Source organism: Triticum dicoccoides, chromosome 6B (assembly GCF_002162155.2).
Source record: "Triticum dicoccoides isolate Atlit2015 ecotype Zavitan chromosome 6B, WEW_v2.0, whole genome shotgun sequence".
NCBI lineage: Eukaryota > Viridiplantae > Streptophyta > Magnoliopsida > Poales > Poaceae > Triticum > Triticum dicoccoides.
This window is the reverse complement of record NC_041391.1, coordinates 325099815-325112313: the sequence shown is the minus strand read 5'-3', so window position 1 is coordinate 325112313 and position 12499 is coordinate 325099815. Positions and strand designations below refer to the sequence as shown.

The following is a 12499-nucleotide window of genomic DNA, read 5'->3' as shown; positions in this document are numbered from 1 at the left end:
ACATTTCCCCGAAGGGACAGACACAGGATCGAAGAAGGACACATGCCGGCCAGCCTAAGTGTTCCAGAGCAGTAGCAAGCTACCAGGGCTCAGTGGAAGCACTAGGAGACATTTCCCGGTAAGAGAGGCTACTAAGGATAAACAACTAGATAGTCAGATCCCACACATAGCAATACACATTACACGTACGCATAACATGCAGGTATGTGCTGTACAACATGGCATCACAGCATAACTCAACAACTTATAGATAAAGGCTCAGAAGAGCCATCACAGCATTATTACAAACAGGGGTCACATGACCCAACAGTCAGAGCAATCAAGCAACAAGCGGAAGCATTACATGTCTGAGTACAGACATCTACAAATGAAAAAGGCTGAAGCGCCTGACTACCTACACTATCCGATCAAGATCGTAGCTGAGGTACTAGCTACTAGTCGAAGTCCACGAGAACACTAGTAAGACAGAAGTCTCCGCTGCAAAAACATAAATAAAGCAACATGAGTACAAAGGTACTCAGCAAGACTTACATCAGATCCTATCATACATGCATTTGCATCAAGAGGGTAATGTGGGGTTTAGTTGCAGCAAGCCAGCTTTGACTCTGTGGCAATCCTATTCTACGACTACCAGAAACTCTGGAGGTGAAACAACGTACACGAGTCCACTAATCACCACACAATACCCTACTATGCACTCATCCCCGTCTCCCTACGAGAAGGCCATCCATAGCACTCACACTTGTCTTGAGCATTTTAGGGTATCCACTTCAAGTTGTCTATGTACCATGTAAGCATCCAAGAAGTCCATAACCGCGGACCCGGCTATTCGAATAGATCATGTTAACCCTGCAGGGGTGTACTTCTTCACACACGCTCTCGCCACTTACCTCCATGTACACGTCATGTATCTCGGCAACCTTCAAGCGGAAGCCTGGCGAGGGTGTCGGCCACGACCTGACTAACCACACAAGACTCTAATCCAGGTTTATCGCCTATTCGGGTTCCATCCGCAAGGAGATCCGGCCGGGGTTTCACTCACGGCCCCAAACGATGTGTGCAGGGTTCCCAAGCCCACCTCGCCGGATGGATCTACGCTTGGTACACCGTGCCACTGGTGCCTAGTCTGTCCCAAGCCCACCTGGCCGGGTGCCACTTGGTAGACTACTAACACTACCTACAAACGCCAGAAACTAGTTGCGACTCCTGGACAGAGATCAAGTTGGTTAATAAGTCGAGAGGGGTCGAGTTACCAGAACCCAATGTGTGGTAGTATCGAGTCATTGGACAACATACACAGAACTCAGTGCTTAAGGACGGTTCCAGTGAGACAACCCACCATGTACTCCTACATGGCCTCTCACCGCTACCTTTACCAAATCGTGTTCACACACTTAACTCTCAGCACCAGAACATATCGTAACACTCCAATTCATTCCCAATGAATCAGACCTGACACAACTCTAAGCAATAGCAGGCATAGCATGGTAGGAACACATCAGTGGCTTCAATCAACTCCTACACATGCTAGTGGGTTTCAACTATTTACTGTGGCAATGACAGGTCATGCAGAGGAATGGGTTCAACTACCGCAGCACAAAGTAGCAGATGAATCGTTGTTGTCCTAATGCAATAACTGAGAGCAGGAGCGAGAGAGTAGGGTTTTATCGAAATGAACAAGGGGGTTTGCTTGCCTGGTAAATCAACAAGGGAGGCACTCCTTCACCGACAGGTACTCTGGAACGTCTCCGGAGCAGGACCTATCGAGAAGGAACGGTGCCGGCAATCAAAACACAATCATATGCAACAATATGATGCATGAGCATGGCATGTAGATGTGATGCTGTTTGAGCTAATGCAACTAGTATTCAATTGAATGAAGTCCATTTGAACAAAAGGTTCAAATGCAACTCCAAAAATAAGTCTCTTAATATGCCATAATGTGTTTTCTCATATTCAGCATGTATAAGTTGGTTTGTCATGCATGAAACTAGTACAGATGGAAAGATTGCATTTTTCTGATAATTTTTCATATATAAATTATTTCAATCTGAGCTACGGTTGAATTTCTATGAATTTTTGAAGTTTAAAACAATTTCTGGAATTTCCTGATTAAATTTAAATCCAGAAATCATATTATTGCGCCAGCATGACGTCATCACTACATCAGCGGGTCAACGCGGCTGTCCAGGGTCAAACCTGACGTGTGGGACCCACACGTCAGTGACAGGGGGGTTAACCCCGAGTCAAACCTGGGCTGATTAGCTTTGACTAAGCCCTGGGGCCCACTCGTCAGCGTCAGTAGGTGGGGATTAGTGCATAATTAACGGAGCCACGTCAGCCCGCCGGAGTTCTGGCCGGCGGCGACCAATAACGCGGCGGCGACTCACCGGACTTGCGCTACAAGCGGCGTTTGGTCGCGCGAAGACCACCGGGGCGTAGCCCGTCGTCGTCCGCATCCAGGGGAGCTGGTGGGGGGCTGCGGGGGCGCCGGAGCTCACCGGAGCAAAGCTCACGGCGGCGGCCGGAGTTCGGGATAGCGCGGGCGTGGGGCTGCAGCTCGCGTTCGAGCGAACGGAGGGCACAGGCGGTAGCTACGAGGCAGCAGGAGCACATCGAGCTACTACGCGAGGCGGAGGTGCTCGGGGGCATGGAGCTCGCCGGCCATGGCGGACGGCGGCTTCGGGCGCTCGCGGGGCAGCGGCTACAGGGCACGCGCGAGAGAGAGAGGTGAGGGGAAAGGAAGAGGGGCTCACGGCGGACTCGCAGAGCAGGCCGGTGTGCTCGGGGACGTCCTGCGTCCGGCGAATCGACGGCGATGGCGGCGAGGTCGATCTCCAGCGTCGGTGGTGAAGAAGACAACGGCGTCGGCGATGGAGCGCGTCCGGAGGTGCGTGGCTTGACGAGGAGGTAGAGGGGGGTCGTGGCGGAGCTGGGAAGCATGTCAGGGAGGCGAGGGGAGGCCGGTGGCCATGGCAACGGCGAGCGATGGCGGCGGCTGCGCTCGGGTGCGCTCGGGGAAGAGAGAACCAGGGAGGAGGGAGAGCGAGAGGGAGGGGAAAAGGACCGGGGCGGCTGCGTGGCGACGTTCCGGACGTCCAGGCGTCGAGGGGGAGGACAGGCAGGCAGGTGCCGTGGCGGCACGACGGTGCGCACGCGCCGGCCACACGCCCCTGGCCTCCTGGCGCGAGGAGGGGGACGACTGGCGTCGGCCAGTCAGCTGGGCCGAGCTACTGGACCGATCGGATAAGTGGCCCAAGTAAGTTCTCTCCCCTTTTCTGTTTTCTTTTCTCATTTTCTGACATTTGTTTGATTTAATAAAATACTAAATCAATTTATTTGCTTATGCCAATTTTTGTAGGGGCTAATGGTATTATTCCAGAGCTCCTTTATAATTGGCATAATTTTTGGACCATATTTCATATATATAGAAATATATTTCCAATGCAAATATTTATCGAATTAATCCAAATGGCCAAAATAAATATCCATGAGCTCCAAAAAATATTGTTTTGATTTTTATCTCTGTCCAATATTTTCAGAGAGCAACATGAGCATTTTCTTGGACCCTTTTGGAGAAATTTTTATTTGGGTCATTTTCAAAAATGATTCTGAGGGTTCCACCAATCCTCATTTCAAATTTAAATGAAATTTAAACATGATGCACAAATGACTAGCTAGTCTAGGTCATACCAGACTAGGGATGTGACACCTGCCGCGGCAAGCGCCTTGCTGCGGCCGTTGTCTTGTCGCGTTCGGAAGCTTGTCGCTCACCGGGCCTTGCCGGGACGCATGGCGCGTCGCGGCAAGTTCCTTGATATGCCTTGGTTGGCCTTCCCGGCAAGCTCCTCTTGCCGGGGCCTTGTCTCCTTGGCTTGAATACTTTGTTCTTGAATGGTTCCAAAGGAACCACGGAGGACCTTGGCGGTCACCCGGCAAGCCTTGCCGCGGGGGGCTGCAACTGCCCGTGCACAAGTTCGGGATACTAGGGTACCCCTACTCTAGTACACCGACAGGATAATAGGACTATCATGTGTGGGTGCAATGGCAACAATTTCATGTTTAACATAACGAACAATAGCAAGTTCATCTCCATCAGCATAATTCATATTGGCATCATGGCCACAAGCATCAAGTTCATCAAAAAGGGATATTTCAAAAGAATCAACGAGATCATAGAAATTATTATAGCATTCATCCTTCGGTAAGAACAAAGGGACATTAAACAATGTATGGGTTGAAGAGTTACTCTCGTTAGAAGGTTGGCACGGGTAGCTAATCCGATCTTCCTCCTTTTGTTCTTCGCTCTCCTCATCATATTTTTCATCCAATGAGATCACAGTTTCATCAATTTCTTATTCCATAGACTACTATACAATATTAGTCTCTTCTCGGACAGCGGAGATTTTCTCAATAAATGCATCAATATCGGAATTGTATTTATAATTATCATAGCAATATTTAAGGATGGCAAAATTTTCAGGCCTATAAACATCATCATCAAAAGCTTCATACTTTAAAAACAAAGATTCAATTTCATAAGCACCCTTAAAAGCAACAAGTTCGTCTATTCGTTCCACATCATAGTACTCATATATACCGCATAAGAAGCCAAGGTTTCATTATCATTAAATTTGCATGAAAAGGGAAGGTGTGGAGTATTCATCCAAGAGCAACAAGTATAATCATATCTCAAGCATAGCTCCCGAGCCTACCAATGCAACATATGAATTTGATCCCATAACAATTTCCCTTTATGAGTCAAGCGACAATCCCTAAAGTATTCACGTTGATCCAACGTTAATCCCATTATATAGTTGAATGGGGTTTTCTCAAGATTATCAAAGTAGTGCATAATATCTTTCACAAAACGATCATCAAGGGTTTTAGGAGGTTCCCCATTGTCGGTGTCAAAACTGGCAGACCTCGGGTAGGGGGTCCCGAACTGTGGGTCTAAGAATCAAAGATAACAAGAGGCAGGGGACATGATGTTTACCCAGGTTTGGGCCCTCTTAATGGAGGTAATACCCTACTTCCTGCTTGATTGACTTTGATGAGTATAGGGGTTACAAGAGTTGATCTACCTCGAGATCATGATGGCTAAACCCTAGATGTCTAGCCTGTATGATCATGATTGCCTCTACGGACTAAACCCTCCGGTTTATATAGACACCGGAGGGGACTAGGGTCGTACAAAGTTGGTTTACAGATGAAGGAAACTACACATCCGGACACCAAGCTTGTCATCCACGCAAAGGAGAGTCCCATCCGGACATGGGAGAGGGCCTTCTGTCTTGTATCTTCACGGCCCATCAGTCTGGCCCATATCACATAGGCCGTCTCCTTGAGGACCCCATAATCCAGGACTCCCTTAGTAGCCCCCAAACTTGCCTTCAGTGAGGATGTTATATCCGACTTCATATCTTCGGCTTTGCAAGGCGGGTTCTCCATTGTACTTCATATAGCTCGGCTTTTACATTAAACTAGTTGACCCGTTGCGCCAAATGGCACAGAGACCCGCTAAAGCCATGTTGTCGTTGAAAATAGTTTCATTTTGCAAGAACATATTCGATATTTGTGGTAGAAATCCCATGTGTTAAATCATGCTATATTGAAAATATGTTTATCACGCTGGAAATTCCGAGTTTGAAAAACATATCATATTTGTATAACATGTATAGGCCAGTTAAGGAAGCATTTTTTTAGTCGAAAATATGGTTATCACGCTGAGAAATCTGAGCTTGAAAAGAAAAATTGTATAAGATGTATATACCACTTAAGGATGTATTTCAATTTTTTAGCAACTTTGTGCTTTAGAAACTAAACTCAGCAAGAATTTAGATCTTAGTCATATTGGAAACCGTATGGCCTTAGTTATGTTGTTTACGGAGTAAAACGATGCAGTTTGCAAGGACTTATAATAGAATCATCATCAACTCTCACAACCTGGGCAAGTCTAAGTTCTACACCTACTCTATACAGAAGGATAATAATAAACTGAGGCAAACCTCTGTGGCCAAGGTAAACAAAAAAGGAGCGAAACACACCATAATTCTTAAAAGGACCTATCCTATAATGCATTTGACCGTGATGCCACCCTAAAAGTCCTTCCTAATACTCCCTCCATTCCAAGATAGATGTCCCAACTTTATACTAACTTTAGTACAAAGTTGAGTCATCTATTTTGGAATGGAGGGAGTACTTCTTAACTTCTTTCCTTAGCTGATCGCCCTGCGTTTGAATTTTTGTTCCACCTTCTCAACACTGATAAGAGTTCCATTGATAAGGTGATCTATGAGTTCAATACAAGACTTGGTGATTTCTATTAATGGAAATCGGAGAGAAAAGCTCTCTTTTATCAAAAAAATGAGTTCAATACCCATCAAGGTCAAGAGAAAGAGATCATGTCATGCATCTTAGCTGATTGATTGTTCATTTCTGCTACTGTAAATCAAGTCTTCAGAAGGTTGTGGAGCTCCAAAATTCTCTGGAATAGCTGCCACAGCAAAGAATAAACCATACCATACTCAAGTTGACAATGCAAAGTTCGTTATAAAATAGAAACTTCAAAAGGCCATATCAGGTAATATGCTAATATGATTTAGAAATAATGACTGAAAAACAAAAAATATTTCTCAGTACAGAAAAAACTTAGAAAAACATTTCAACACTAAAATAAAACTGCAGCAAGCACAATGGTTCCACTACACTATGTAAATACCTAATTGCTAATTTAGGTTGTACGGCTGATGGAATAAAACAACATATAAATAATCTCCTTTCAAGTACTCCCTCTGTAAACTAATATAAGACCATATAAATCACTAAACTTAGTTATCTAAATGGTCTTCTAGTTTAGTGATCTATACGGTCTTATAGTTTAGTGATCTATACGGTCTTATATTAATTTAGAAAGGAAGTATATCAAGAGACTGTAACTTGGAAAACGAAAACAACGCAAGACACATGAGCCTTCTAGAATGTAACTAGAGTGTACAAATGTCATAGGGCTCGAAAGCTCATCAATCCTTGAACTGGTTACATTATAAACAAATTAAGTTTGTGAATAAAACCATTATGGTCTACTAAACCCAACCAGACAAAAGTGATCCATTTCAGTACATAACATTTGATGTGTCATCAATTGCCAGGTTGTTTAATTTTTTGGAATAGAATCATGTGGCCCAAACATATCTTGTATTGTAGTTTACGGAATAAAGGAAATTCAAAAATATGTTAACATTAATTTATATTCCATACTAACAATAGCCTCATACAGCACCACATCTCTAACCTTAAGCTTTTCGAAAAGCACCATAAAAATATGTTGAGCAAAATAAATGACAAATGAAGAAGTAATATATACACATAAAATTCATGTTCACTGGTTTACTATGAATCACTTTGATGAAGGAAGCAATTGGTTTAGTATGGAAATTAGAATTTCAACTCTTAAGAATGATCATATATTTATCGTACTCCTAGCGGCTCCATGGTCAAGGTGAGGTAAGACCTCTATGGTAATTGGTGAAGCAATACATGTAGGAAAATATGGTGCAGGGCAAAAGGAGTAATAAAAGTATGCTGGTAAGGCTCAAAACTGATGAACTATGCATTATGTTTCATTTCATGATGCACACTTAAGTCTTAACCATCGATACTGCATTAAATGGCTAAAGAACCGTAACCTGAAAAGCTGTCATGGTGACAACATAATTCAATTTCTAAAACATGTGCCTCTTTTTTATAATGTTAGCCTATTTTAGAAGGTACAAAAAAAGGGCATGCAAAGATCATAATCTGAACTGTAGGATCTAGAATTTACCAAGAAAATAGTTATGATGGTCGAAGCATGAGACAATAAAGCTTTTAGGGTCTTAGCACGAAATTATAAACTCATTATTGATATCCAAAGGTAACTATTTTGAATTCTCGCTAAGCATGACAGGCAAAGTATTAGATGGATGCAAATGCTTCTATTCTCCTTATTAATTTGTTGTGATGTAAATCTGAGACATACATGCAATTCCAGCTAGAAATACACTTGACCAATTACCATCAAAATCATTATGGGAAAAAAAGAACAGGTTCCAACTTGATGTTGATGGAAAATAAATAAAGAAAAGAACACAACAAAATTATGCCAATAAAGGCTTAAAGTAATAAGCAGTATTTTGTACCAATTGTAGCTGTGTAAGAAATAATATATCAAAATTAAAAAATTCCTCGAGATAAAACATGTGATTGCTTAGTGTGAGCCGCGTTGCTTCTATTTTCAAAACACACTACTTGGACAGTTGTAAACATTGGTTATACGCTACTAAGATAAAACTTGATAACATAGGATTAGTGACTGTACGGCAAAATGTATATGTTCTGTCTTAGGGATGTGGTAAATTACACTTCAGCATGTGAATCAATAGTTCCGAAAATAATAGAAACTTCACCATTTTGACGATCCTCAGCACAAGGAGCTTGTAACAAATCTGGAACCACTACAGCCATGTACACATTAGTCCAAGCCAAACACCTTAACCTAAGAATAGTCTTATGATATAATATCTTTAGAAATAGCTGAAACTTATTTCTTCCAAGTCGGTCACTACATGTAGGAAATCACTCCAGCTATTAGTTTGTCTGAAGCCTCTCTTTAGTGTTTCCATGCTGCCTGTCTGCACACTTCACTTATTTTCTGCAAGAACAAACCAGACTAAGATAGCATTAGTGTGTTGCATCTTACTCAAGTTGCCAGAAGCCGAGAGAATGCTTGCCAACAAAAAGGGGAGCAAGGATATAATAACCTTAAAACATCCAAGGAAGTAACGTGTAATCCACCCAGCAAGAAAAACAGAGGCCATGGAATGATCAGTCTCACCTCGGCATTCCAAGACCCGACTTGCACTCTGGATATAGATCACGAGAGTAGCAAGAGACATTAATTTTACATGTGCCTCAAGTCCAGTCTTCCGAGCCAGTAGAGACCTCGGTCTATCTGTTAGGGCTGCCAAAACAGTAAAAATATAATTAACTTCCTATTATAGGAAACATAGCAATACAACTGGGTAGCAAGATCTTTAGGAGAGAAATGTAAACTAAACACAAACAAAATCGTAGACCATCCAAAAACAACTGGACACACATATAAACATTTCAAGGTAAAATGTGTAAACCCACAACTCAACATCAATATGATCAAAAGAAACAAACAACTAACATGACCATGTGCAATTCGTGACAAATATTTAGGAACGGAGGGAGTATATAAAATAGAACGACATAGATAACCTCCTCACAGAACCATGGATGCCTATACAACCATGGAGGCATCCGTACTAAACAGCAACTGAAAACATTTTTACATAATAGTCACTGTCAAACAATCAATCAAGAAAGATCCTTAGGAAACACAAGGAAATAAGACACATCTTATATATGTGTATAGAAGATCAGAGAAGAGGAGAATATAATGAGCATTCAGTGCTTCTTCATCTGCGACCTCACACATGCACAAATGTGCTGACAAAGCACAACATGCTGCTATGGCTTCGAAAATATGTATAACAACGGAAACAAGAGTGACATCTTGTTCAAATGAAACCACAAAAATAAGCAGCATAATAAAAGTAGAAACCACAGACACAAAAACCAGGAATGTCCCTTTCTAGAAAGAACAAGGTTACTCAACTTGCTAATATTCCTAAACAAAATTGAGACACAGAATTGGCCTTTCTGGTTCAAGTATAAATGATTCTCTCGGAGTTTGATTGTTAGATTTAAGGGCGTTGCCTAATTAGTTGAAGGAACACTCCATACAACCACATAAACAATAGCAGGCACATGGTGATGTTCTCCAAGACAAAGATGAACTCCACAGTATGAAAGAGAAAATGAAAGCATCAGAAGACACACCCCTTCACTGTAGAGGAATCAATCAAGATGAGCAGAAGCTCATCACCACAAAGAAGTTTGAGATTTCAAAAGGACTTGCATATGTAACCTAGCAAACTCCGACTGGCTACCATTGAGTTGCCCTAAGCCCTAATCCTTCGAAGACCTGAGCACAATCACATAGAACAAGAGGTTAAAAGCCAATAGGAAAAAGGGAGTTGATCTTTTTTTGCTTTGGTCTGCTGTTATTGCCTCTCTCCTGCTACTTCCTTTCTCTTGGATGATTTTTTGAGAGTGAAGTGCACTATAGGTCCTTAAACTATTTCAAGGATGTCACATAGGTCCTCGAACTATGAAAATCGTCATTTAGGTCCTCGAAGTACAGTAAGTGTGTCATCCAGGTCCAAAATCTCACTAACCCCCTCTAAATGGCCAACTTTTTTTAAACTCGCGAATATTTTTTAAAGTCGCGGATATTTTTCCCAAATTCATCGTTCGCGAACATTTTTTTAAAGTCGTGAATATTTTTTCCAAATTTACCGTTCGCTAACTTTTTTTAAACTCGCGAATATTTTTTAGAAGTCACGAATATTTTTTCCAAATTCATCGTTCGCGAACATTTTATTGAAGTCACAAATATTTTTCCAAATTCATCGTTCGCGAACTTTTTTTGAATTAATGACCATTGTTACTGTTCACGCGCCAGGGTCTCTTCGATGACAGAGGATCTCATTTTTTTGATATTTTTTATATTTGTTCTTTGTCGTGTACTGTTCATCACGCACAGGAATTCAGGACTGTTTGCCGCGCACTGTTACGGTTACTGTTTACGTGCCAGCTGGCCAGTTAGAGCCTATCAGGGAGATTTTGGACCTGAATGACACACTTACTGCACTTTGAGGACCTAGATGATGATTTTCGTAGTTCGAGGACCTACGTGACATCCCTGGAATAGTTCAAGGACCTACAGTGCACTTCACTCATTTTTTGAACAGTCATTGGAAGTTCTATGGGAAAATGGAGAGTGGGAAACTCACCTTGTTGTTGAGCACGTAGTGGCAGAGAAGGGTGCCAGGGAAGCCTTGGAGGCTGAAGTTGGCCTGCATCTTACTTCAGCTGCGCAAGTGCCATCCTCGGTCACGAGCAAAGGTGCCATTGACGCCTCAACCAACTCGCCCCATCACTGAGCTTTCAGCGGCGGCTCTCCGTCATGCCACAAGCACCCGAATCATTGTTGTAAGCCGACGCCTGGCTTCCATTCGTTGCACTCATCGGAGCTCGCTGTCGCCCAGCCGGCGAGCCTTCCCCAATCGCCGACCCCGCCCACATCTGCCGCTCCTTCAAATCTGCTACTTTCGCTAGCAGCCGTCGTGCCCTTCATGGCCTCATGTGGTTCTCCTACCCCGGCCCGACCCGGCCACCGTCATGGACCCTGGTGACTCACCCCCGACATCGTAGACGACAGAGTCGTCGGCGCCCTGGAATCGAACCCGCAGATCGTGGCCCGGAGTAGCCGCTCCCGCTTCTGTTGTCTCGCGCCCGAGCGCAGCCGCTTCGCAACTCGCCGCCGCCATCGGAGCATCTCCGCCGCCGTTGCTTCTCTCGGGTTGCGGAAAACACAGATATCAGGAAGGAGGAGTTAGCTAGAAGAGAGAGGAGACGAGTGGGTGTGGCGGTGGCAGGGATCCCCCCTATTAACCAATTATCTTGCTGGTTGTTGTTTTTTGAGATAGCTTACCAGGCTTGCTGCCTGGATGGCAGGGATCCGAGAAGGACGAGGGAGGAGGAAGAGAGGAAGGGGGTGTGGCGGCTGTGAGAGGGAGGAGGGAGGAGTGCGTGGCTGTGGATCTGGAGCTAGGGTTGGTGCGGTCGTGCCCAATGGGCTCCTCGCTCCAGCCCCAGGCAAGCCACGGGACGCGCGACACGGGGCGCGCGAGGAAAGGCTCACCCGGCCGAAAATGACCCATTGCTGACCCAGCCACTGCAAGTGTGAGACGAGCCCACTTGTCATTGGGCAGTAAAATGACTGCGAGGTGAAAAATGACTTAACTACAAGTGAAGATCGGCAAATTTAACCATTTTGACCTATGGACGAAATCAATTCACGGAATGAACTGACCGTGAAACTATTTCACAGCCCTAACCTTTTTGTGTAGTGCCCGCCACGATGGCGCCACACCCTAATGTGCAGCGCCTAGGACGGGGGCGTTGCACACCAGTCCATCGTGGCAGCCCCTGGGCCCGCACCCAGCAGTGCAACGCCTCCGTGCTAGGCGCCACACATGTAATGTGCAGCGCCCAGCTCGTAGGCGCCACACTTGTAAAGTGCAGCGCCTAGTGCGTAGGCGCTGCACTGTGACTTATCCAGCCACTTGGCTGCCCCCCCTCCCCCACCCCCACAGCACACACTCTCTCACTCTCCTCCCCGAGCTTTGCCCCCTCTCCCACTCTCTCCCCCTCTCAAATCCTCTCCCAAATCTTGCAAATTTGAAGAATTTGTCCGTGGATTTTGAAGTCAAACCCTCCCTCAAGGTAATATTCTCCGATCCCCTTGTTTTGATCCAAGTAAAGTTCCCATTGCTCATTTGTTGCTAGTTTGGGGAAACCCTAG

At 44.3% G+C, this 12499-nt stretch overlaps 1 long non-coding RNA gene across 1 annotated transcript; it reads right to left on the bottom strand.

Moving 5' to 3' along the window:
• Positions 1-8382: 8382 nt before the first annotated feature.
• LOC119325712 lies at positions 8383-11740 on the bottom strand. The gene is made up of 4 exons (XR_005157649.1): positions 10926-11740; positions 9910-10054; positions 8876-9001; positions 8383-8692 (listed from the first exon to the last, which is right to left on the bottom strand). It is a non-coding gene; the product is annotated as an uncharacterized LOC119325712 (long non-coding RNA).
• Between the last annotated feature and the right edge of the window lie 759 nt (positions 11741-12499).